The following is a 25,780-nucleotide window of genomic DNA, read 5'->3' on the forward strand; positions in this document are numbered from 1 at the left end:
ACCACAACAGAGCCTGTGGCTGCTGGCTGAAGCCACTTACACCACACCAGGGCCTTAGTTGCTATTGAGGCCACTTACACCACACCAGGGCCTGTGGCTGCTGGCTGAGGCCACCTACACCACACCAGGGCCTGTGGCTGCTGGCTGAGGCGACTTACACCACACCAGGGCCCTTTTGCTGCTGGCTGAGGCCACTTACAACACAACAGTGCCTGTGTCTTCTAGCTGAGGCGACTTACACCACACCAGGGCCTGTGGCTGCTGGCTGAGGCCACTTACACCACACCAGGGCCTGTGGCTGCTGGCTGAGGCCACCTACACCACACCAGGGCATTAGTTGCTATTGAGGCCAATTACACCACACCAGGGTCTGTGGCTCTTGCTCAGGCCACTTACACCACACCAGGGCCTGTGGCTCTTGCTCAGGCCACTTACACCACACCAGGGCCTGTGGCACTGGCTGAGGCCACTTACACCACACCAGGGCCTGTGGCTGCTGGCTGAGGCCACCTACACCACACCAGGGCCTGTGGCTGCTGGCTGAGGCCACCTACACCACACCAGGGCCCTTTTGCTGCTGGCTGAGGCCACTTACACCACACCAGTGCCTGTGGCTTCTGGCTGAGGCGACTTACACCACACCAGGGCCTGTGGCTGCTGGCTGAGGCCACTTACACCACACCAAGGCCTGTTGCTCTTGCTCAGGCCACTCACATCACACCAGGCCCTGCGCTTCTGGCCGAGGCCATCTTCACCAAACCAGGCCCTGTGCTGCTTGCTGTGGCCATGTACAACACACCAGGCCCTGTGCTGGTTCCTGAGGCCATCTTCAACAATCCAGGGCCTGTGCTGTTGGATAAATCCCAAACTGAGCCTTTGGGTTAGGGTATTATGCAAACATGCAGGTATGGTTATAGGATTGTCTTCGTAACTTCAGGTACTTGCCACCTAATCACTTGAATCCATGAATTGAGACATTGTGCTGGAGCCAGCAGCTTACGGCCATACCACCCTGAGCACGCCCGACCTCGTCTGATCTCGGAAGCTAAGCAGGGCTGGGCTTGGTTAGTACTTGGATGGGAGACTGCCTGGGAATACCTGGTGCTGTAAGCCTTTCATTTTCATGTCATTGAACTGCTTTTGATCCAGAGAAGGGGTGTATTAAAAGACCAAAAGCAGCTGCCCATTAATGAGGGCACATTAACGACACTGCTTTTGGCTCTTTTCCAATGTCTTGTGCTGCTAGCTGATGCAACCTACACCACACAAGGGCCTGAGTGACCGGCTGGGGCCACTTACACCACATCAGGGCCTGTGGCTCTGGCTGAGGCCACTTACACCACACCAGGGCCTGTGGCTGCTGGCTGAGGCCAGTTACACCACAACAGAGCCTGTGGCTGCTGGCTGAAGCCACTTACACCACACCAGGGCCTTAGTTGCTATTGAGGCCACTTACACCACACCAGGGCCTGTGGCTGCTGGCTGAGGCCACCTACACCACACCAGGGCCTGTGGCTGCTGGCTGAGGCGACTTACACCACACCAGGGCCCTTTTGCTGCTGGCTGAGGCCACTTACACCACACCAGTGCCTGTGTCTTCTAGCTGAGGTGACTTACACCACACCAGGGCCTGTGGCTGCTGGCTGAGGCCAATTACACCACACCAGGGTCTGTGGCTCTTGCTCAGGCCACTTACACCACACCAGGGCCTGTGGCACTGGCTGAGGCCACTTACACCACACCAGGGCCTGTGGCTGCTGGCTGAGGCCACTTACACCACACCAGGGCCTGTGGCTGCTGGCTGAGGCCACTTACACCACACCAGGGCCTGTGGCTGCTGGCTGAGGCCACCTACACCACACCAGGGCCTGTGGCTGCTGGCTGAGGCCACTTACACCACACCAGGGCCCTTTTGCTGCTGGCTGAGGCCACTTACACCACACCAGTGCCTGTGGCTTCTGGCTGAGGCGACTTACACCACACCAGGGCCTGTGGCTGCTGGCTGAGGCCACTTACACCACACCAAGGCCTGTTGCTCTTGCTCAGGCCACTCACATCACACCAGGCCCTGCGCTTCTGGCCGAGGCCATCTTCACCAAACCAGGCCCTGTGCTGCTTGCTGTGGCCATGTACAACACACCAGGCCCTGTGCTGGTTCCTGAGGCCATCTTCAACAATCCAGGGCCTGTGCTGTTGGATAAATGCCAAACTGAGCCTTTGGGTTAGGGTATTATGCAAACATGCAGGTATGGTTATAGGATTGTCTTCGTAACTTCAGGTACTTGCCACCTAATCACTTGAATCCATAAATTGAGACATTGTGCTGGAGCCAGCAGCTTACGGCCATACCACCCTGAGCACGCCCGACCTCGTCTGATCTCGGAAGCTAAGCAGGGCTGGGCTTGGTTAGTACTTGGATGGGACACTACCTGGGAATACCTGGTGCTGTAAGCCTTTCATTTTCATGTCATTGAACCGCTTTTGATCCAGAGAAGGGGTGTATTAAAAGACCAAAAGCAGCTGCCCATTAATGAGGGCACATTAACGACACTGCTTTTGGCTCTTTTCCAATGTCTTGTGCTGCTAGCTGATGCCACCTACACCACACCAGGGCCTGAGTGACCGGCTGGGGCCACTTACACCACATCAGGGCCTGTGGCTCTGGCTGAGGCCACTTACACCACACCAGGGCCCTTTTGCTGCTGGCTGAGGCCAGTTACACCACAACAGAGCCTGTGGCTGCTGGCTGAAGCCACTTACACCACACCAGGGCCTTAGTTGCTATTGAGGCCACTTACACCACACCAGGGCCTGTGGCTGCTGGCTGAGGCCACCTACACCACACCAGGGCCTGTGGCTGCTGGCTGAGGCGACTTACACCACACCAGGGCCCTTTTGCTGCTGGCTGAGGCCACTTACACCACACCAGTGCCTGTGTCTTCTAGCTGAGGCGACTTACACCACACCAGGGCCTGTGGCTGCTGGCTGAGGCCAATTACACCACACCAGGGTCTGTGGCTCTTGCTCAGGCCACTTACACCACACCAGGGCCTGTGGCACTGGCTGAGGCCACTTACACCACACCAGGGCCTGTGGCTGCTGGCTGAGGCCACTTACACCACACCAGGGCCTGTGGCTGCTGGCTGAGGCCACTTACACCACACCAGGGCCTGTGGCTGCTGGCTGAGGCCACCTACACCACACCAGGGCCTGTGGCTGCTGGCTGAGGCCACTTACACCACACCAGGGCCCTTTTGCTGCTGGCTGAGGCCACTTACACCACACCAGTGCCTGTGGCTTCTGGCTGAGGCGACTTACACCACACCAGGGCCTGTGGCTTCTGGCTGAGGCGACTTACACCACACCAGGGCCTGTGGCTGCTGGCTGAGGCCACTTACACCACACCAAGGCCTGTTGCTCTTGCTCAGGCCACTCACATCACACCAGGCCCTGCGCTTCTGGCCGAGGCCATCTTCACCAAACCAGGCCCTGTGCTGCTTGCTGTGGCCATGTACAACACACCAGGCCCTGTGCTGGTTCCTGAGGCCATCTTCAACAATCCAGGGCCTGTGCTGTTGGATAAATGCCAAACTGAGCCTTTGGGTTAGGGTATTATGCAAACATGCAGGTATGGTTATAGGATTGTCTTCGTAACTTCAGGTACTTGCCACCTAATCACTTGAATCCATAAATTGAGACATTGTGCTGGAGCCAGCAGCTTACGGCCATACCACCCTGAGCACGCCCGACCTCGTCTGATCTCGGAAGCTAAGCAGGGCTGGGCTTGGTTAGTACTTGGATGGGAGACTCCCTGGGAATACCTGGTGCTGTAAGCCTTTCATTTTCATGTCATTGAACCGCTTTTGATCCAGAGAAGGGGTGTATTAAAAGACCAAAAGCAGCTGCCCATTAATGAGGGCACATTAACGACACTGCTTTTGGCTCTTTTCCAATGTCTTCTGCTGCTAGCTGATGCAACCTACACCACACAAGGGCCTGAGTGACCGGCTGGGGCCACTTACACCACATCAGGGCCTGTGGCTCTGGCTGAGGCCACTTACACCACACCAGGGCCTGTGGCTGCTGGCTGAGGCCACTTACACCACACCAGGGCCTGTGGCTGCTGGCTGAGGCCACCTACACCACACCAGGGCATTAGTTGCTATTGAGGCCAATTATACCACACCAGGGTCTGTGGCTCTTGCTCAGGCCACTTACACCACACCAGGGCCTGTGGCTCTTGCTCAGGCCACTTACACCACACCAGGGCCTGTGGCACTGGCTGAGGCCACTTACACCACACCAGGGCCTGTGGCTGCTGGCTGAGGCCACTTACACCACACCAGGGCCTGTGGCTGCTGGCTGAGGCCACCTACACCACACCAGGGCCTGTGGCTGCTGGCTGAGGCCACTTACACCACACCAGGGCCCTTTTGCTGCTGGCTGAGGCCACTTACACCACACCAGTGCCTGTGGCTTCTGGCTGAGGCGACTTACACCACACCAGGGCCTGTGGCTGCTGGCTGAGGCCACTTACACCACACCAAGGCCTGTTGCTCTTGCTCAGGCCACTCACATCACACCAGGCCCTGCGCTTCTGGCCGAGGCCATCTTCACCAAACCAGGCCCTGTGCTGCTTGCTGTGGCCATGTACAACACACCAGGCCCTGTGCTGGTTCCTGAGGCCATCTTCAACAATCCAGGGCCTGTGCTGTTGGATAAATGCCAAACTGAGCCTTTGGGTTAGGGTATTATGCAAACATGCAGGTATGGTTATAGGATTGTCTTCGTAACTTCAGGTACTTGCCACCTAATCACTTGAATCCATAAATTGAGACATTGTGCTGGAGCCAGCAGCTTACGGCCATACCACCCTGAGCACGCCCGACCTCGTCTGATCTCGGAAGCTAAGCAGGGCTGGGCTTGGTTAGTACTTGGATGGGAGACTGCCTGGGAATACCTGGTGCTGTAAGCCTTTCATTTTCATGTCATTGAACCGCTTTTGATCCAGAGAAGGGGTGTATTAAAAGACCAAAAGCAGCTGCCCATTAATGAGGGCACATTAACGACACTGCTTTTGACTCTTTTCCAATGTCTTGTGCTGCTAGCTGATGCCACCTACACCACACCAGGGCCTGAGTGACCGGCTGGGGCCACTTACACCACATCAGGGCCTGTGGCTCTGGCTGAGGCCACTTACACCACACCAGGGCCTGTGGCTGCTGGCTGAGGCCAGTTACACCACAACAGAGCCTGTGGCTGCTGGCTGAAGCCACTTACACCACACCAGGGCCTTAGTTGCTATTGAGGCCACTTACACCACACCAGGGCCTGTGGCTGCTGGCTGAGGCCACCTACACCACACCAGGGCCTGTGGCTGCTGGCTGAGGCGACTTACACCACACCAGGGCCCTTTTGCTGCTGGCTGAGGCCACTTACACCACACCAGTGCCTGTGTCTTCTAGCTGAGGTGACTTACACCACACCAGGGCCTGTGGCTGCTGGCTGAGGCCAATTACACCACACCAGGGTCTGTGGCTCTTGCTCAGGCCACTTACACCACACCAGGGCCTGTGGCACTGGCTGAGGCCACTTACACCACACCAGGGCCTGTGGCTGCTGGCTGAGGCCACTTACACCACACCAGGGCCTGTGGCTGCTGGCTGAGGCCACTTACACCACACCAGGGCCTGTGGCTGCTGGCTGAGGCCACCTACACCACACCAGGGCCTGTGGCTGCTGGCTGAGGCCACTTACACCACACCAGGGCCCTTTTGCTGCTGGCTGAGGCCACTTACACCACACCAGTGCCTGTGGCTTCTGGCTGAGGCGACTTACACCACACCAGGGCCTGTGGCTGCTGGCTGAGGCCACTTACACCACACCAAGGCCTGTTGCTCTTGCTCAGGCCACTCACATCACACCAGGCCCTGCGCTTCTGGCCGAGGCCATCTTCACCAAACCAGGCCCTGTGCTGCTTGCTGTGGCCATGTACAACACACCAGGCCCTGTGCTGGTTCCTGAGGCCATCTTCAACAATCCAGGGCCTGTGCTGTTGGATAAATGCCAAACTGAGCCTTTGGGTTAGGGTATTATGCAAACATGCAGGTATGGTTATAGGATTGTCTTCGTAACTTCAGGTACTTGCCACCTAATCACTTGAATCCATAAATTGAGACATTGTGCTGGAGCCAGCAGCTTACGGCCATACCACCCTGAGCACGCCCGACCTCGTCTGATCTCGGAAGCTAAGCAGGGCTGGGCTTGGTTAGTACTTGGATGGGAGATTACCTGGGAATACCTGGTGCTGTAAGCCTTTCATTTTCATGTCATTGAACCGCTTTTGATCCAGAGAAGGGGTGTATTAAAAGACCAAAAGCAGCTGCCCATTAATGAGGGCACATTAACGACACTGCTTTTGGCTCTTTTCCAATGTCTTGTGCTGCTAGCTGATGCCACCTACACCACACCAGGGCCTGAGTGACCGGCTGGGGCCACTTACACCACATCAGGGCCTGTGGCTCTGGCTGAGGCCACTTACACCACACCAGGGCCCTTTTGCTGCTGGCTGAGGCCAGTTACACCACAACAGAGCCTGTGGCTGCTGGCTGAAGCCACTTACACCACACCAGGGCCTTAGTTGCTATTGAGGCCACTTACACCACACCAGGGCCTGTGGCTGCTGGCTGAGGCCACCTACACCACACCAGGGCCTGTGGCACTGGCTGAGGCCACTTACACCACACCAGGGCCCTTTTGCTGCTGGCTGAGGCCACTTACACCACACCAGTGCCTGTGTCTTCTAGCTGAGGCGACTTACACCACACCAGGGCCTGTGGCTGCTGGCTGAGGCCAATTACACCACACCAGGGTCTGTGGCTCTTGCTCAGGCCACTTACACCACACCAGGGCCTGTGGCACTTGCTCAGGCCACTTACACCACACCAGGGCCTGTGGCACTGGCTGAGGCCACTTACACCACACCAGGGCCTGTGGCTGCTGGCTGAGGCCACTTACACCACACCAGGGCCTGTGGCTGCTGGCTGAGGCCACCTACACCACACCAGGGCCTGTGGCTGCTGGCTGAGGCCACTTACACCACACCAGGGCCCTTTTGCTGCTGGCTGAGGCCACTTACACCACACCAGTGCCTGTGGCTTCTGGCTGAGGCGACTTACACCACACCAGGGCCTGTGGCTGCTGGCTGAGGCCACCTACACCACACCAGGGCATTAGTTGCTATTGAGGCCAATTACACCACACCAGGGTCTGTGGCTCTTGCTCAGGCCACTTACACCACACCAGGGCCTGTGGCTCTTGCTCAGGCCACTTACACCACACCAGGGCCTGTGGCACTGGCTGAGGCCACTTACACCACACCAGGGCCTGTGGCTGCTGGCTGAGGCCACTTACACCACACCAGGGCCTGTGGCTGCTGGCAGAGGCCACCTACACCACACCAGGGCCTGTGGCTGCTGGCTGAGGCCACTTACACCACACCAGGGCCCTTTTGCTGCTGGCTGAGGCCACTTACACCACACCAGTGCCTGTGGCTTCTGGCTGAGGCGACTTACACCACACCAGGGCCTGTGGCTGCTGGCTGAGGCCACTTACACCACACCAAGGCCTGTGGCTCTTGCTCAGGCCACTCACATCACACCAGGCCCTGCGCTTCTGGCCGAGGCCATCTTCACCAAACCAGGCCCTGTGCTGCTTGCTGTGGCCACTTACACCACACCAGGGCCTGTGGCTGCTGGCTCAGGCCACCTACACCACACCAGGGCCTGTGGCTGCTGGCTGAGGCGACTTAAACCACACCAGGGCCCTTTTGCTGCTGGCTGAGGCCACTTACACCACACCAGTGCCTGTGGCTTCTGGCTGAGGCGACTTACACCACACCAGGGCCTGTGGCTGCTGGCTGAGGCCAATTACACCACACCAGGGTCTGTGGCTCTTGCTCAGGCCACTTACACCACACCAGGGCCTGTGGCACTGGCTGAGGCCACTTACACCACACCAGGGCCTGTGGCTGCTGGCTGAGGCCACCTACACCACACCAGGGCCTGTGGCTGCTGGCTGAGGCCACTTACACCACACCAGGGCCCTTTTGCTGCTGGCTGAGGCCACTTACACCACACCAGTGCCTGTGGCTTCTGGCTGAGGCGACTTACACCACACCAGGGCCTGTGGCTGCTGGCTGAGGCCACTTACACCACACCAAGGCCTGTTGCTCTTGCTCAGGCCACTCACATCACACCAGGCCCTGCGCTTCTGGCCGAGGCCATCTTCACCAAACCAGGCCCTGTGCTGCTTGCTGTGGCCATGTACAACACACCAGGCCCTGTGCTGGTCCCTGAGGCCATCTTCAACAATCCAGGGCCTGTGCTGTTGGATAAATGCCAAACTGAGCCTTTGGGTTAGGGTATTATGCAAACATGCAGGTATGGTTATAGGATTGTCTTCGTAACTTCAGGTACTTGCCACCTAATCACTTGAATCCATAAATTGAGACATTGTGCTGGAGCCAGCAGCTTACGGCCATACCACCCTGAGCACGCCCGACCTCGTCTGATCTCGGAAGCTAAGCAGGGCTGGGCTTGGTTAGTACTTGGATGGGAGACTGCCTGGGAATACCTGGTGCTGTAAGCCTTTCATTTTCATGTCATTGAACCGCTTTTGATCCAGAGAAGGGGTGTATTAAAAGACCAAAAGCAGCTGCCCATTAATGAGGGCACATTAACGACACTGCTTTTGGCTCTTTTCCAATGTCTTGTGCTGCTAGCTGATGCAACCTACACCACACAAGGGCCTGAGTGACCGGCTGGGGCCACTTACACCACATCAGGGCCTGTGGCTCTGGCTGAGGCCACTTACACCACACCAGGGCCTGTGGCTGCTGGCTGAGGCCACTTACACCACACCAGGGCCTGTGGCTGCTGGCTGAGGCCACCTACACCACACCAGGGCATTAGTTGCTATTGAGGCCAATTACACCACACCAGGGTCTGTGGCTCTTGCTCAGGCCACTTACACCACACCAGGGCCTGTGGCACTTGCTCAGGCCACTTACACCACACCAGGGCCTGTGGCACTGGCTGAGGCCACTTACACCACACCAGGGCCTGTGGCTGCTGGCTGAGGCCACTTACACCACACCAGGGCCTGTGGCTGCTGGCTGAGGCCACCTACACCACACCAGGGCCTGTGGCTGCTGGCTGAGGCCACTTACACCACACCAGGGCCCTTTTGCTGCTGGCTGAGGCCACTTACACCACACCAGTGCCTGTGGCTTCTGGCTGAGGCGACTTACACCACACCAGGGCCTGTGGCTGCTGGCTGAGGCCACTTACACCACACCAAGGCCTGTGGCTCTTGCTCAGGCCACTCACATCACACCAGGCCCTGCGCTTCTGGCCGAGGCCATCTTCACCAAACCAGGCCCTGTGCTGCTTGCTGTGGCCACTTACACCACACCAGGGCCTGTGGCTGCTGGCTGAGGCCACCTACACCACACCAGGGCCTGTGGCTGCTGGCTGAGGCGACTTAAACCACACCAGGGCCCTTTTGCTGCTGGCTGAGGCCACTTACACCACACCAGTGCCTGTGGCTTCTGGCTGAGGCGACTTACACCACACCAGGGCCTGTGGCTGCTGGCTGAGGCCAATTACACCACACCAGGGTCTGTGGCTCTTGCTCAGGCCACTTACACCACACCAGGGCCTGTGGCACTGGCTGAGGCCACTTACACCACACCAGGGCCTGTGGCTGCTGGCTGAGGCCACTTACACCACACCAGGGCCTGTGGCTGCTGGCTGAGGCCACCTACACCACACCAGGGCCTGTGGCTGCTGGCTGAGGCCACTTACACCACACCAGGGCCTGTGGCTGCTGGCTGAGGCCACTTACACCACACCAGGGCCCTTTTGCTGCTGGCTGAGGCCACTTACACCACACCAGTGCCTGTGGCTTCTGGCTGAGGCGACTTACACCACACCAGGGCCTGTGGCTGCTGGCTGAGGCCACTTACACCACACCAAGGCCTGTTGCTCTTGCTCAGGCCACTCACATCACACCAGGCCCTGCGCTTCTGGCCGAGGCCATCTTCACCAAACCAGGCCCTGTGCTGCTTGCTGTGGCCATGTACAACACACCAGGCCCTGTGCTGGTTCCTGAGGCCATCTTCAACAATCCAGGCCCTGTGCTGTTGGATAAATGCCAAACTGAGCCTTTGGGTTAGGGTATTATGCAAACATGCAGGTATGGTTATAGGATTGTCTTCGTAACTTCAGGTACTTGCCACCTAATCACTTGAATCCATAAATTGAGACATTGTGCTGGAGCCAGCAGCTTACGGCCATACCACCCTGAGCACGCCTGACCTCGTCTGATCTCGGAAGCTAAGCAGGGCTGGGCTTGGTTAGTACTTGGATGGGAGACTACCTGGGAATACCTGGTGCTGTAAGCCTTTCATTTTCATGTCATTGAACCGCTTTTGATCCAGAGAAGGGGTGTATTAAAAGACCAAAAGCAGCTGCCCATTAATGAGGGCACATTAACGACACTGCTTTTGGCTCTTTTCCAATGTCTTGTGCTGCTAGCTGATGCAACCTACACCACACAAGGGCCTGAGTGACCGGCTGGGGCCACTTACACCACATCAGGGCCTGTGGCTCTGGCTGAGGCCACTTACACCACACCAGGGCCTGTGGCTGCTGGCTGAGGCCACTTACACCACACCAGGGCCTGTGGCTGCTGGCTGAGGCCACCTACACCACACCAGGGCCTGTGGCTGCTGGCTGAGGCCAATTACACCACACCAGGGCCTGTGGCACTGGCTGAGGCCACTTACACCACACCAGGGCCTGTGGCTCTTGCTCAGGCCACTTACACCACACCAGGGCCTGTGGCACTGGCTGAGGCCACTTACACCACACCAGGGCCTGTGGCTGCTGGCTGAGGCCACCTACACCACACCAGGGCCTGTGGCTGCTGGCTGAGGCGACTTACACCACACCAGGGCCCTTTTGCTGCTGGCTGAGGCCACTTACACCACACCAGTGCCTGTGGCTTCTGGCTGAGGCGACTTACACCACACCAGGGCCTGTGGCTGCTGGCTGAGGCCACTTACACCACACCAGGGCCTGTGGCTGCTGGCTGAGGCCACTTACACCACACCAGGGCGTGTGGCTGCTGGCTGAGGCCACCTACACCACACCAGGGCCTGTGGCTGCTGGCTGAGGCGACTTACACCACACCAGGGCCCTTTTGCTGCTGGCTGAGGCCACTTACACCACACCAGTGCCTGTGGCTTCTGGCTGAGGCGACTTACACCACACCAGGGCCTGTGGCTGCTGGCTGAGGCCACTTACACCACACCAGGGCCTGTGGCTGCTGGCTGAGGCCAATTACACCACACCAGGGTCTGTGGCTCTTGCTCAGGCCACTTACACCACACCAGGGCCTGTGGCACTGGCTGAGGCCACTTACACCACACCAGGGCCTGTGGCTGCTGGCTGAGGCCACTTACACCACACCAGGGCCTGTGGCTGCTGGCTGAGGCCACTTACACCACACCAGGGCCTGTGGCTGCTGGCTGAGGCCACCTACACCACACCAGGGCCTGTGGCTGCTGGCTGAGGCCACTTACACCACACCAGGGCCCTTTTGCTGCTGGCTGAGGCCACTTACACCACACCAGTGCCTGTGGCTTCTGGCTGAGGCGACTTACACCACACCAGGGCCTGTGGCTGCTGGCTGAGGCCACTTACACCACACCAAGGCCTGTTGCTCTTGCTCAGGCCACTCACATCACACCAGGCCCTGCGCTTCTGGCCGAGGCCATCTTCACCAAACCAGGCCCTGTGCTGCTTGCTGTGGCCATGTACAACACACCAGGCCCTGTGCTGGTTCCTGAGGCCATCTTCAACAATCCAGGGCCTGTGCTGTTGGATAAATGCCAAACTGAGCCTTTGGGTTAGGGTATTATGCAAACATGCAGGTATGGTTATAGGATTGTCTTCGTAACTTCAGGTACTTGCCACCTAATCACTTGAATCCATAAATTGAGACATTGTGCTGGAGCCAGCAGCTTACGGCCATACCACCCTGAGCACGCCCGACCTCGTCTGATCTCGGAAGCTAAGCAGGGCTGGGCTTGGTTAGTACTTGGATGGGAGACTACCTGGGAATACCTGGTGCTGTAAGCCTTTCATTTTCATGTCATTGAACCGCTTTTGATCCAGAGAAGGGGTGTATTAAAAGACCAAAAGCAGCTGCCCATTAATGAGGGCACATTAACGACACTGCTTTTGGCTCTTTTCCAATGTCTTGTGCTGCTAGCTGATGCAACCTACACCACACAAGGGCCTGAGTGACCGGCTGGGGCCACTTACACCACATCAGGGCCTGTGGCTCTGGCTGAGGCCACTTACACCACACCAGGGCCTGTGGCTGCTGGCTGAGGCCACTTACACCACACCAGGGCCTGTGGCTGCTGGCTGAGGCCACCTACACCACACCAGGGCCTGTGGCTGCTGGCTGAGGCCAATTACACCACACCAGGGCCTGTGGCACTGGCTGAGGCCACTTACACCACACCAGGGCCTGTGGCTCTTGCTCAGGCCACTTACACCACACCAGGGCCTGTGGCACTGGCTGAGGCCACTTACACCACACCAGGGCCTGTGGCTGCTGGCTGAGGCCACCTACACCACACCAGGGCCTGTGGCTGCTGGCTGAGGCGACTTACACCACACCAGGGCCCTTTTGCTGCTGGCTGAGGCCACTTACACCACACCAGTGCCTGTGGCTTCTGGCTGAGGCGACTTACACCACACCAGGGCCTGTGGCTGCTGGCTGAGGCCACTTACACCACACCAGGGCCTGTGGCTGCTGGCTGAGGCCACTTACACCACACCAGGGCGTGTGGCTGCTGGCTGAGGCCACCTACACCACACCAGGGCCTGTGGCTTCTGGCTGAGGCGACTTACACCACACCAGGGCCCTTTTGCTGCTGGCTGAGGCCACTTACACCACACCAGTGCCTGTGTCTTCTAGCTGAGGCGACTTACACCACACCAGGGCCTGTGGCTGCTGGCTGAGGCCACTTACACCACACCAAGGCCTGTTGCTCTTGCTCAGGCCACTCACATCACACCAGGCCCTGCGCTTCTGGCCGAGGCCATCTTCACCAAACCAGGCCCTGTGCTGCTTGCTGTGGCCATGTACAACACACCAGGCCCTGTGCTGGTCCCTGAGGCCATCTTCAACAATCCAGGGCCTGTGCTGTTGGATAAATGCCAAACTGAGCCTTTGGGTTAGGGTATTATGCAAACATGCAGGTATGGTTATAGGATTGTCTTCGTAACTTCAGGTACTTGCCACCTAATCACTTGAATCCATAAATTGAGACATTGTGCTGTCGCCAGCAGCTTACGGCCATACCACCCTGAGCACGCCCGACCTCGTCTGATCTCGGAAGCTAAGCAGGGCTGGGCTTGGTTAGTACTTGGATGGGAGACTGCCTGGGAATACCTGGTGCTGTAAGCCTTTCATTTTCATGTCATTGAACCGCTTTTGATCCAGAGAAGGGGTGTATTAAAAGACCAAAAGCAGCTGCCCATTAATGAGGGCACATTAACGACACTGCTTTTGGCTCTTTTCCAATGTCTTGTGCTGCTAGCTGATGCAACCTACACCACACAAGGGCCTGAGTGACCGGCTGGGGCCACTTACACCACATCAGGGCCTGTGGCTCTGGCTGAGGCCACTTACACCACACCAGGGCCTGTGGCTGCTGGCTGAGGCCACTTACACCACACCAGGGCCTGTGGCTGCTGGCTGAGGCCACCTACACCACACCAGGGAATTAGTTGCTATTGAGGCCAATTACACCACACCAGGGTCTGTGGCTCTTGCTCAGGCCACTTACACCACACCAGGGCCTGTGGCTCTTGCTCAGGCCACTTACACCACACCAGGGCCTGTGGCACTGGCTGAGGCCACTTACACCACACCAGGGCCTGTGGCTGCTGGCTGAGGCCACCTACACCACACCAGGGCCTGTGGCTGCTGGCTGAGGCCACTTACACCACACCAGGGTCTGTGGCTCTTGCTCAGGCCACTTACACCACACCAGGGCCTGTGGCACTGGCTGAAGCCACTTACACCACACCAGGGCCTTAGTTGCTATTGAGGCCACTTACACCACACCAGGGCCTGTGGCTGCTGGCTGAGGCCACCTACACCACACCAGGGCCTGTGGCTGCTGGCTGAGGCCACCTACACCACACCAGGGCCCTTTTGCTGCTGGCTGAGGCCACTTACACCACACCAGTGCCTGTGTCTTCTAGCTGAGGCGACTTACACCACACCAGGGCCTGTGGCTGCTGGCTGAGGCCAATTACACCACACCAGGGTCTGTGGCTCTTGCTCAGGCCACTTACACCACACCAGGGCCTGTGGCACTGGCTGAGGCCACTTACACCACACCAGGGCCTGTGGCTGCTGGCTGAGGCCACTTACACCACACCAGGGCCTGTGGCTGCTGGCTGAGGCCACTTACACCACACCAGGGCCTGTGGCTCTTGCTCAGGCCACTTACACCACACCAGGGCCTGCGGCACTGGCTGAGGCCACTTACACCACACCAGGGCCTGTGGCTGCTGGCTGAGGCCACTTACACCACACCAGGGCCTGTGGCTGCTGGCTGAGGCCACCTACACCACACCAGGGCCTGTGGCTGCTGGCTGAGGCCACTTACACCACACCAGGGCCCTTTTGCTGCTGGCTGAGGCCACTTACACCACACCAGTGCCTGTGGCTTCTGGCTGAGGCGACTTACACCACACCAGGGCCTGTGGCTGCTGGCTGAGGCCACTTACACCACACCAAGGCCTGTGGCTCTTGCTCAGGCCACTCACATCACACCAGGCCCTGCGCTTCTGGCCGAGGCCATCTTCACCAATCCAGGCCCTGTGCTGCTTGCTGTGGCCACTTACACCACACCAGGGCCTGTGGCTGCTGGCTGAGGCCACCTACACCACACCAGGGCCTGTGGCTGCTGGCTGAGGCGACTTAAACCACACCAGGGCCCTTTTGCTGCTGGCTGAGGCGACTTACACCACACCAGTGCCTGTGGCTTCTGGCTGAGGCGACTTACACCACACCAGGGCCTGTGGCTGCTGGCTGAGGCCAATAACACCACACCAGGGTCTGTGGCTCTTGCTCAGGCCACTTACACCACACCAGGGCCTGTGGCACTGGCTGAGGCCACTTACACCACACCAGGGCCTGTGGCTGCTGGCTGAGGCCACTTACACCACACCAGGGCCTGTGGCTGCTGGCTGAGGCCACTTACACCACACCAGGGCCTGTGGCTGCTGGCTGAGGCCACCTACACCACACCAGGGCCTGTGGCACTGGCTGAGGCCACTTACACCACACCAGGGCCTGTGGCTGCTGGCTGAGGCCACTTACACCACACCAGGGCCTGTGGCTGCTGGCTGAGGCCACCTACACCACACCAGGGCATTAGTTGCTATTGAGGCCAATTACACCACACCAGGGTCTGTGGCTCTTGCTCAGGCCACTTACACCACACCAGGGCCTGTGGCTCTTGCTCAGGCCACTTACACCACACCAGGGCCTGTGGCACTGGCTGAGGCCACTTACACCACACCAGGGCCTGTGGCTGCTGGCTGAGGCCACTTACACCACACCAGGGCCTGTGGCTGCTGGCTGAGGCCACTTACACCACACCAGGGCCTGTGGCTGCTGGCTGAGGCCACCTACACCACACCAGGGCCTGTGGCTGCTGGCTGAGGCCACTTACACCACACCAGGGCCCTTTTGCTGCTGGCTGAGGCCACTTACACCACACCAGTGCCTGTGGCTTCTGGCTGAGGCGACTTACACCACACCAGGGACTGTGGCTGCTGGCTGAGGCCACTTACACCACACCAAGGCCTGTTGCTCTTGCTCAGGCCACTCACATCACACCAGGCCCTGCGCTTCTGGCCGAGGCCATCTTCACCAAACCAGGCCCTGTGCTGCTTGCTGTGGCCATGTACAACACACCAGGCCCTGTGCTGGTTCCTGAGGCCATCTTCAACAATCCAGGGCCTGTGCTGTTGGATAAATGCCAAACTGAGCCTTTGGGTTAGGGTATTATGCAAACATGCAGGTATGGTTATAGGATTGTCTTCGTAACTTCAGGTACTTGCCACCTAATCACTTGAATCCATAAATTGAGACATTGTGCTGGAGCCAGCAGCTTACGGCCATACCACCCTGAGCACGCCCGACCTCGTCTGATCTCGGAAGCTAAGCAGGGCTGTGCTTGGTTAGTACTTGGATGGGAGACTGCCTGGGAATACCTGGTACTGTAAGCCTTTCATTTTCATGTCATTGAACCGCTTTTGATCCAGAGAAGGGGTGTATTAAAAGACCAAAAGCAGCTGCCCATTAATGAGGGCACATTAACGACACTGCTTTTGGCTCTTTTCCAATGTCTTGTGCTGCTAGCTGATGCCACCTACACCACACCAGGGCCTGAGTGACCGGCTGGGGCCACTTACACCACATCAGGGCCTGTGGCTCTGGCTGAGGCCAGTTACACCACAACAGAGCCTGTGGCTGCTGGCTGAAGCCACTTACACCACACCAGGGCCTTAGTTGCTATTGAGGCCACTTACACCACACCAGGGCCTGTGGCTGCTGGCTGAGGCCACCTACACCACACCAGGGCCTGTGGCTGCTGGCTGAGGCGACTTACACCACACCAGGGCCCTTTTGCTGCTGGCTGAGGCCACTTACAACACAACAGTGCCTGTGTCTTCTAGCTGAGGCGACTTACACCACACCAGGGCCTGTGGCTGCTGGCTGAGGCCACTTACACCACACCAGGGCCTGTGGCTGCTGGCTGAGGCCACCTACACCACACCAGGGCATTAGTTGCTATTGAGGCCAATTACACCACACCAGGGTCTGTGGCTCTTGCTCAGGCCACTTACACCACACCAGGGCCTGTGGCTCTTGCTCAGGCCACTTACACCACACCAGGGCCTGTGGCACTGGCTGAGGCCACTTACACCACACCAGGGCCTGTGGCTGCTGGCTGAGGCCACCTACACCACACCAGGGCCTGTGGCTGCTGGCTGAGGCCACCTACACCACACCAGGGCCCTTTTGCTGCTGGCTGAGGCCACTTACACCACACCAGTGCCTGTGGCTTCTGGCTGAGGCGACTTACACCACACCAGGGCCTGTGGCTGCTGGCTGAGGCCACTTACACCACACCAAGGCCTGTTGCTCTTGCTCAGGCCACTCACATCACACCAGGCCCTGCGCTTCTGGCCGAGGCCATCTTCACCAAACCAGGCCCTGTGCTGCTTGCTGTGGCCATGTACAACACACCAGGCCCTGTGCTGGTTCCTGAGGCCATCTTCAACAATCCAGGGCCTGTGCTGTTGGATAAATCCCAAACTGAGCCTTTGGGTTAGGGTATTATGCAAACATGCAGGTATGGTTATAGGATTGTCTTCGTAACTTCAGGTACTTGCCACCTAATCACTTGAATCCATGAATTGAGACATTGTGCTGGAGCCAGCAGCTTACGGCCATACCACCCTGAGCACGCCCGACCTCGTCTGATCTCGGAAGCTAAGCAGGGCTGGGCTTGGTTAGTACTTGGATGGGAGACTGCCTGGGAATACCTGGCGCTGTAAGCCTTTCATTTTCATGTCATTGAACTGCTTTTGATCCAGAGAAGGGGTGTATTAAAAGACCAAAAGCAGCTGCCCATTAATGAGGGCACATTAACGACACTGCTTTTGGCTCTTTTCCAATGTCTTGTGCTGCTAGCTGATGCAACCTACACCACACAAGGGCCTGAGTGACCGGCTGGGGCCACTTACACCACATCAGGGCCTGTGGCTCTGGCTGAGGCCACTTACACCACACCAGGGCCTGTGGCTGCTGGCTGAGGCCAGTTACACCACAACAGAGCCTGTGGCTGCTGGCTGAAGCCACTTACACCACACCAGGGCCTTAGTTGCTATTGAGGCCACTTACACCACACCAGGGCCTGTGGCTGCTGGCTGAGGCCACCTACACCACACCAGGGCCTGTGGCTGCTGGCTGAGGCGACTTACACCACACCAGGGCCCTTTTGCTGCTGGCTGAGGCCACTTACACCACACCAGTGCCTGTGTCTTCTAGCTGAGGTGACTTACACCACACCAGGGCCTGTGGCTGCTGGCTGAGGCCAATTACACCACACCAGGGTCTGTGGCTCTTGCTCAGGCCACTTACACCACACCAGGGCCTGTGGCACTGGCTGAGGCCACTTACACCACACCAGGGCCTGTGGCTGCTGGCTGAGGCCACTTACACCACACCAGGGCCTGTGGCTGCTGGCTGAGGCCACTTACACCACACCAGGGCCTGTGGCTGCTGGCTGAGGCCACCTACACCACACCAGGGCCTGTGGCTGCTGGCTGAGGCCACTTACACCACACCAGGGCCCTTTTGCTGCTGGCTGAGGCCACTTACACCACACCAGTGCCTGTGGCTTCTGGCTGAGGCGACTTACACCACACCAGGGCCTGTGGCTGCTGGCTGAGGCCACTTACACCACACCAAGGCCTGTTGCTCTTGCTCAGGCCACTCACATCACACCAGGCCCTGCGCTTCTGGCCGAGGCCATCTTCACCAAACCAGGCCCTGTGCTGCTTGCTGTGGCCATGTACAACACACCAGGCCCTGTGCTGGTTCCTGAGGCCATCTTCAACAATCCAGGGCCTGTGCTGTTGGATAAATGCCAAACTGAGCCTTTGGGTTAGGGTATTATGCAAACATGCAGGTATGGTTATAGGATTGTCTTCGTAACTTCAGGTACTTGCCACCTAATCACTTGAATCCATAAATTGAGACATTGTGCTGGAGCCAGCAGCTTACGGCCATACCACCCTGAGCACGCCCGACCTCGTCTGATCTCGGAAGCTAAGCAGGGCTGGGCTTGGTTAGTACTTGGATGGGAGATTACCTGGGAATACCTGGTGCTGTAAGCCTTTCATTTTCATGTCATTGAACCGCTTTTGATCCAGAGAAGGGGTGTATTAAAAGACCAAAAGCAGCTGCCCATTAATGAGGGCACATTAACGACACTGCTTTTGGCTCTTTTCCAATGTCTTGTGCTGCTAGCTGATGCCACCTACACCACACCAGGGCCTGAGTGACCGGCTGGGGCCACTTACACCACATCAGGGCCTGTGGCTCTGGCTGAGGCCACTTACACCACACCAGGGCCCTTTTGCTGCTGGCTGAGGCCAGTTACACCACAACAGAGCCTGTGGCTGCTGGCTGAAGCCACTTACACCACACCAGGGCCTTAGTTGCTATTGAGGCCACTTACACCACACCAGGGCCTGTGGCTGCTGGCTGAGGCCACCTACACCACACCAGGGCCTGTGGCACTGGCTGAGGCCACTTACACCACACCAGGGCCCTTTTGCTGCTGGCTGAGGCCACTTACACCACACCAGTGCCTGTGTCTTCTAGCTGAGGCGACTTACACCACACCAGGGCCTGTGGCTGCTGGCTGAGGCCAATTACACCACACCAGGGTCTGTGGCTCTTGCTCAGGCCACTTACACCACACCAGGGCCTGTGGCACTTGCTCAGGCCACTTACACCACACCAGGGCCTGTGGCACTGGCTGAGGCCACTTACACCACACCAGGGCCTGTGGCTGCTGGCTGAGGCCACTTACACCACACCAGGGCCTGTGGCTGCTGGCTGAGGCCACCTACACCACACCAGGGCCTGTGGCTGCTGGCTGAGGCCACTTACACCACACCAGGGCCCTTTTGCTGCTGGCTGAGGCCACTTACACCACACCAGTGCCTGTGGCTTCTGGCTGAGGCGACTTACACCACACCAGGGCCTGTGGCTGCTGGCTGAGGCCACCTACACCACACCAGGGCATTAGTTGCTATTGAGGCCAATTACACCACACCAGGGTCTGTGGCTCTTGCTCAGGCCACTTACACCACACCAGGGCCTGTGGCTCTTGCTCAGGCCACTTACACCACACCAGGGCCTGTGGCACTGGCTGAGGCCACTTACACCACACCAGGGCCTGTGGCTGCTGGCTGAGGCCACTTACACCACACCAGGGCCTGTGGCTGCTGGCAGAGGCCACCTACACCACACCAGGGCCTGTGGCTGCTGGCTGAGGCCACTTACACCACACCAGGGCCCTTTTGCTGCTGGCTGAGGCCACTTACACCACACCAGTGCCTGTGGCTTCTGGCTGAGGCGACTTACACCACACCAGGGCCTGTGGCTGCTGGCTGAGGCCACTTACACCACACCAAGGCCTGTGGCTCTTGCTCAGGCCACTCACATCACACCAGGCCCTGCGCTTCTGGCCGAGGCCATCTTCACCAAACCAGGCCCTGTGCTGCTTGCTGTGGCCACTTACACCACACCAGGGCCTGTGGCTGCTGGCTCAGGCCACCTACACCACACCAGGGCCTGTGGCTGCTGGCTGAGGCGACTTAAACCACACCAGGGCCCTTTTGCTGCTGGCTGAGGCCACTTACACCACACCAGTGCCTGTGGCTTCTGGCTGAGGCGACTTACACCACACCAGGGCCTGTGGCTGCTGGCTGAGGCCAATTACACCACACCAGGGTCTGTGGCTCTTGCTCAGGCCACTTACACCACACCAGGGCCTGTGGCACTGGCTGAGGCCACTTACACCACACCAGGGCCTGTGGCTGCTGGCTGAGGCCACCTACACCACACCAGGGCCTGTGGCTGCTGGCTGAGGCCACTTACACCACACCAGGGCCCTTTTGCTGCTGGCTGAGGCCACTTACACCACACCAGTGCCTGTGGCTTCTGGCTGAGGCGACTTACACCACACCAGGGCCTGTGGCTGCTGGCTGAGGCCACTTACACCACACCAAGGCCTGTTGCTCTTGCTCAGGCCACTCACATCACACCAGGCCCTGCGCTTCTGGCCGAGGCCATCTTCACCAAACCAGGCCCTGTGCTGCTTGCTGTGGCCATGTACAACACACCAGGCCCTGTGCTGGTCCCTGAGGCCATCTTCAACAATCCAGGGCCTGTGCTGTTGGATAAATGCCAAACTGAGCCTTTGGGTTAGGGTATTATGCAAACATGCAGGTATGGTTATAGGATTGTCTTCGTAACTTCAGGTACTTGCCACCTAATCACTTGAATCCATAAATTGAGACATTGTGCTGGAGCCAGCAGCTTACGGCCATACCACCCTGAGCACGCCCGACCTCGTCTGATCTCGGAAGCTAAGCAGGGCTGGGCTTGGTTAGTACTTGGATGGGAGACTGCCTGGGAATACCTGGTGCTGTAAGCCTTTCATTTTCATGTCATTGAACCGCTTTTGATCCAGAGAAGGGGTGTATTAAAAGACCAAAAGCAGCTGCCCATTAATGAGGGCACATTAACGACACTGCTTTTGGCTCTTTTCCAATGTCTTGTGCTGCTAGCTGATGCAACCTACACCACACAAGGGCCTGAGTGACCGGCTGGGGCCACTTACACCACATCAGGGCCTGTGGCTCTGGCTGAGGCCACTTACACCACACCAGGGCCTGTGGCTGCTGGCTGAGGCCACTTACACCACACCAGGGCCTGTGGCTGCTGGCTGAGGCCACCTACACCACACCAGGGCATTAGTTGCTATTGAGGCCAATTACACCACACCAGGGTCTGTGGCTCTTGCTCAGGCCACTTACACCACACCAGGGCCTGTGGCACTTGCTCAGGCCACTTACACCACACCAGGGCCTGTGGCACTGGCTGAGGCCACTTACACCACACCAGGGCCTGTGGCTGCTGGCTGAGGCCACTTACACCACACCAGGGCCTGTGGCTGCTGGCTGAGGCCACCTACACCACACCAGGGCCTGTGGCTGCTGGCTGAGGCCACTTACACCACACCAGGGCCCTTTTGCTGCTGGCTGAGGCCACTTACACCACACCAGTGCCTGTGGCTTCTGGCTGAGGCGACTTACACCACACCAGGGCCTGTGGCTGCTGGCTGAGGCCACTTACACCACACCAAGGCCTGTGGCTCTTGCTCAGGCCACTCACATCACACCAGGCCCTGCGCTTCTGGCCGAGGCCATCTTCACCAAACCAGGCCCTGTGCTGCTTGCTGTGGCCACTTACACCACACCAGGGCCTGTGGCTGCTGGCTGAGGCCACCTACACCACACCAGGGCCTGTGGCTGCTGGCTGAGGCGACTTAAACCACACCAGGGCCCTTTTGCTGCTGGCTGAGGCCACTTACACCACACCAGTGCCTGTGGCTTCTGGCTGAGGCGACTTACACCACACCAGGGCCTGTGGCTGCTGGCTGAGGCCAATTACACCACACCAGGGTCTGTGGCTCTTGCTCAGGCCACTTACACCACACCAGGGCCTGTGGCACTGGCTGAGGCCACTTACACCACACCAGGGCCTGTGGCTGCTGGCTGAGGCCACTTACACCACACCAGGGCCTGTGGCTGCTGGCTGAGGCCACCTACACCACACCAGGGCCTGTGGCTGCTGGCTGAGGCCACTTACACCACACCAGGGCCTGTGGCTGCTGGCTGAGGCCACTTACACCACACCAGGGCCCTTTTGCTGCTGGCTGAGGCCACTTACACCACACCAGTGCCTGTGGCTTCTGGCTGAGGCGACTTACACCACACCAGGGCCTGTGGCTGCTGGCTGAGGCCACTTACACCACACCAAGGCCTGTTGCTCTTGCTCAGGCCACTCACATCACACCAGGCCCTGCGCTTCTGGCCGAGGCCATCTTCACCAAACCAGGCCCTGTGCTGCTTGCTGTGGCCATGTACAACACACCAGGCCCTGTGCTGGTTCCTGAGGCCATCTTCAACAATCCAGGCCCTGTGCTGTTGGATAAATGCCAAACTGAGCCTTTGGGTTAGGGTATTATGCAAACATGCAGGTATGGTTATAGGATTGTCTTCGTAACTTCAGGTACTTGCCACCTAATCACTTGAATCCATAAATTGAGACATTGTGCTGGAGCCAGCAGCTTACGGCCATACCACCCTGAGCACGCCTGACCTCGTCTGATCTCGGAAGCTAAGCAGGGCTGGGCTTGGTTAGTACTTGGATGGGAGACTACCTGGGAATACCTGGTGCTGTAAGCCTTTCATTTTCATGTCATTGAACCGCTTTTGATCCAGAGAAGGGGTGTATTAAAAGACCAAAAGCAGCTGCCCATTAATGAGGGCACATTAACGACACTGCTTTTGGCTCTTTTCCAATGTCTTGTGCTGCTAGCTGATGCAACCTACACCACACAAGGGCCTGAGTGACCGGCTGGGGCCACTTACACCACATCAGGGCCTGTGGCTCTGGCTGAGGCCACTTACACCACACCAGGGCCTGTGGCTGCTGGCTGAGGCCACTTACACCACACCAGGGCCTGTGGCTGCTGGCTGAGGCCACCTACACCACACCAGGGCCTGTGGCTGCTGGCTGAGGCCAATTACACCACACCAGGGCCTGTGGCACTGGCTGAGGCCACTTACACCACACCAGGGCCTGTGGCTCTTGCTCAGGCCACTTACACCACACCAGGGCCTGTGGCACTGGCTGAGGCCACTTACACCACACCAGGGCCTGTGGCTGCTGGCTGAGGCCACCTACACCACACCAGGGCCTGTGGCTGCTGGCTGAGGCGACTTACACCACACCAGGGCCCTTTTGCTGCTGGCTGAGGCCACTTACACCACACCAGTGCCTGTGGCTTCTGGCTGAGGCGACTTACACCACACCAGGGCCTGTGGCTGCTGGCTGAGGCCACTTACACCACACCAGGGCCTGTGGCTGCTGGCTGAGGCCACTTACACCACACCAGGGCGTGTGGCTGCTGGCTGAGGCCACCTACACCACACCAGGGCCTGTGGCTGCTGGCTGAGGCGACTTACACCACACCAGGGCCCTTTTGCTGCTGGCTGAGGCCACTTACACCACACCAGTGCCTGTGGCTTCTGGCTGAGGCGACTTACACCACACCAGGGCCTGTGGCTGCTGGCTGAGGCCACTTACACCACACCAGGGCCTGTGGCTGCTGGCTGAGGCCAATTACACCACACCAGGGTCTGTGGCTCTTGCTCAGGCCACTTACACCACACCAGGGCCTGTGGCACTGGCTGAGGCCACTTACACCACACCAGGGCCTGTGGCTGCTGGCTGAGGCCACTTACACCACACCAGGGCCTGTGGCTGCTGGCTGAGGCCACTTACACCACACCAGGGCCTGTGGCTGCTGGCTGAGGCCACCTACACCACACCAGGGCCTGTGGCTGCTGGCTGAGGCCACTTACACCACACCAGGGCCCTTTTGCTGCTGGCTGAGGCCACTTACACCACACCAGTGCCTGTGGCTTCTGGCTGAGGCGACTTACACCACACCAGGGCCTGTGGCTGCTGGCTGAGGCCACTTACACCACACCAAGGCCTGTTGCTCTTGCTCAGGCCACTCACATCACACCAGGCCCTGCGCTTCTGGCCGAGGCCATCTTCACCAAACCAGGCCCTGTGCTGCTTGCTGTGGCCATGTACAACACACCAGGCCCTGTGCTGGTTCCTGAGGCCATCTTCAACAATCCAGGGCCTGTGCTGTTGGATAAATGCCAAACTGAGCCTTTGGGTTAGGGTATTATGCAAACATGCAGGTATGGTTATAGGATTGTCTTCGTAACTTCAGGTACTTGCCACCTAATCACTTGAATCCATAAATTGAGACATTGTGCTGGAGCCAGCAGCTTACGGCCATACCACCCTGAGCACGCCCGACCTCGTCTGATCTCGGAAGCTAAGCAGGGCTGGGCTTGGTTAGTACTTGGATGGGAGACTACCTGGGAATACCTGGTGCTGTAAGCCTTTCATTTTCATGTCATTGAACCGCTTTTGATCCAGAGAAGGGGTGTATTAAAAGACCAAAAGCAGCTGCCCATTAATGAGGGCACATTAACGACACTGCTTTTGGCTCTTTTCCAATGTCTTGTGCTGCTAGCTGATGCAACCTACACCACACAAGGGCCTGAGTGACCGGCTGGGGCCACTTACACCACATCAGGGCCTGTGGCTCTGGCTGAGGCCACTTACACCACACCAGGGCCTGTGGCTGCTGGCTGAGGCCACTTACACCACACCAGGGCCTGTGGCTGCTGGCTGAGGCCACCTACACCACACCAGGGCCTGTGGCTGCTGGCTGAGGCCAATTACACCACACCAGGGCCTGTGGCACTGGCTGAGGCCACTTACACCACACCAGGGCCTGTGGCTCTTGCTCAGGCCACTTACACCACACCAGGGCCTGTGGCACTGGCTGAGGCCACTTACACCACACCAGGGCCTGTGGCTGCTGGCTGAGGCCACCTACACCACACCAGGGCCTGTGGCTGCTGGCTGAGGCGACTTACACCACACCAGGGCCCTTTTGCTGCTGGCTGAGGCCACTTACACCACACCAGTGCCTGTGGCTTCTGGCTGAGGCGACTTACACCACACCAGGGCCTGTGGCTGCTGGCTGAGGCCACTTACACCACACCAGGGCCTGTGGCTGCTGGCTGAGGCCACTTACACCACACCAGGGCGTGTGGCTGCTGGCTGAGGCCACCTACACCACACCAGGGCCTGTGGCTTCTGGCTGAGGCGACTTACACCACACCAGGGCCCTTTTGCTGCTGGCTGAGGCCAC

At 58.6% G+C, this 25,780-nt stretch overlaps 14 non-coding genes and 1 pseudogene across 14 annotated transcripts; all 15 read left to right on the top strand.

The window, feature by feature from the left end:
• Window positions 1–994: 994 nt before the first annotated feature.
• On the top strand, window positions 995–1,113 carry LOC146676172 (5S ribosomal RNA). Its single transcript, XR_014911139.1, has one exon. It is a non-coding gene; the product is annotated as a 5S ribosomal RNA (ribosomal RNA).
• A 1,222-nt stretch (window positions 1,114–2,335) lies between these two features.
• Window positions 2,336–2,454, top strand: LOC146676173 (5S ribosomal RNA). Its single transcript, XR_014910738.1, has one exon. It is a non-coding gene; the product is annotated as a 5S ribosomal RNA (ribosomal RNA).
• A 1,263-nt stretch (window positions 2,455–3,717) lies between these two features.
• On the top strand, window positions 3,718–3,836 carry LOC146676174 (5S ribosomal RNA). The gene has a single exon (XR_014910924.1). It is a non-coding gene; the product is annotated as a 5S ribosomal RNA (ribosomal RNA).
• A 1,020-nt stretch (window positions 3,837–4,856) lies between these two features.
• LOC146676175 (5S ribosomal RNA) lies at window positions 4,857–4,975 on the top strand. The gene has a single exon (XR_014911140.1). It is a non-coding gene; the product is annotated as a 5S ribosomal RNA (ribosomal RNA).
• A 1,222-nt stretch (window positions 4,976–6,197) lies between these two features.
• Window positions 6,198–6,316, top strand: LOC146676176 (5S ribosomal RNA). The gene has a single exon (XR_014910801.1). It is a non-coding gene; the product is annotated as a 5S ribosomal RNA (ribosomal RNA).
• A 2,214-nt stretch (window positions 6,317–8,530) lies between these two features.
• LOC146676177 (5S ribosomal RNA) lies at window positions 8,531–8,649 on the top strand. The gene has a single exon (XR_014911142.1). It is a non-coding gene; the product is annotated as a 5S ribosomal RNA (ribosomal RNA).
• Window positions 8,650–10,346: 1,697 nt separating this feature from the next.
• LOC146676178 (5S ribosomal RNA) lies at window positions 10,347–10,465 on the top strand. Its single transcript, XR_014910760.1, has one exon. It is a non-coding gene; the product is annotated as a 5S ribosomal RNA (ribosomal RNA).
• Window positions 10,466–12,087: 1,622 nt separating this feature from the next.
• Window positions 12,088–12,206, top strand: LOC146676179 (5S ribosomal RNA). The gene has a single exon (XR_014910889.1). It is a non-coding gene; the product is annotated as a 5S ribosomal RNA (ribosomal RNA).
• A 1,223-nt stretch (window positions 12,207–13,429) lies between these two features.
• On the top strand, window positions 13,430–13,548 carry LOC146676180 (5S ribosomal RNA). The gene has a single exon (XR_014911143.1). It is a non-coding gene; the product is annotated as a 5S ribosomal RNA (ribosomal RNA).
• Window positions 13,549–16,272: 2,724 nt separating this feature from the next.
• LOC146676181 (5S ribosomal RNA) lies at window positions 16,273–16,391 on the top strand (annotated as a pseudogene).
• A 1,219-nt stretch (window positions 16,392–17,610) lies between these two features.
• LOC146676182 (5S ribosomal RNA) lies at window positions 17,611–17,729 on the top strand. Its single transcript, XR_014910756.1, has one exon. It is a non-coding gene; the product is annotated as a 5S ribosomal RNA (ribosomal RNA).
• A 1,222-nt stretch (window positions 17,730–18,951) lies between these two features.
• On the top strand, window positions 18,952–19,070 carry LOC146676183 (5S ribosomal RNA). The gene has a single exon (XR_014910802.1). It is a non-coding gene; the product is annotated as a 5S ribosomal RNA (ribosomal RNA).
• Window positions 19,071–21,284: 2,214 nt separating this feature from the next.
• Window positions 21,285–21,403, top strand: LOC146676184 (5S ribosomal RNA). Its single transcript, XR_014911144.1, has one exon. It is a non-coding gene; the product is annotated as a 5S ribosomal RNA (ribosomal RNA).
• A 1,697-nt stretch (window positions 21,404–23,100) lies between these two features.
• On the top strand, window positions 23,101–23,219 carry LOC146676185 (5S ribosomal RNA). The gene has a single exon (XR_014910761.1). It is a non-coding gene; the product is annotated as a 5S ribosomal RNA (ribosomal RNA).
• Window positions 23,220–24,841: 1,622 nt separating this feature from the next.
• Window positions 24,842–24,960, top strand: LOC146676186 (5S ribosomal RNA). Its single transcript, XR_014910890.1, has one exon. It is a non-coding gene; the product is annotated as a 5S ribosomal RNA (ribosomal RNA).
• Window positions 24,961–25,780: the final 820 nt, after the last annotated feature.

The sequence above is a fragment of the Rhamphochromis longiceps genome, linkage group LG3 (assembly GCF_057381845.1).
Source record: "Rhamphochromis longiceps isolate RC_006_pf linkage group LG3, R_longiceps_female_GT1.1, whole genome shotgun sequence".
Classification (NCBI taxonomy): domain Eukaryota; kingdom Metazoa; phylum Chordata; class Actinopteri; order Cichliformes; family Cichlidae; genus Rhamphochromis; species Rhamphochromis longiceps.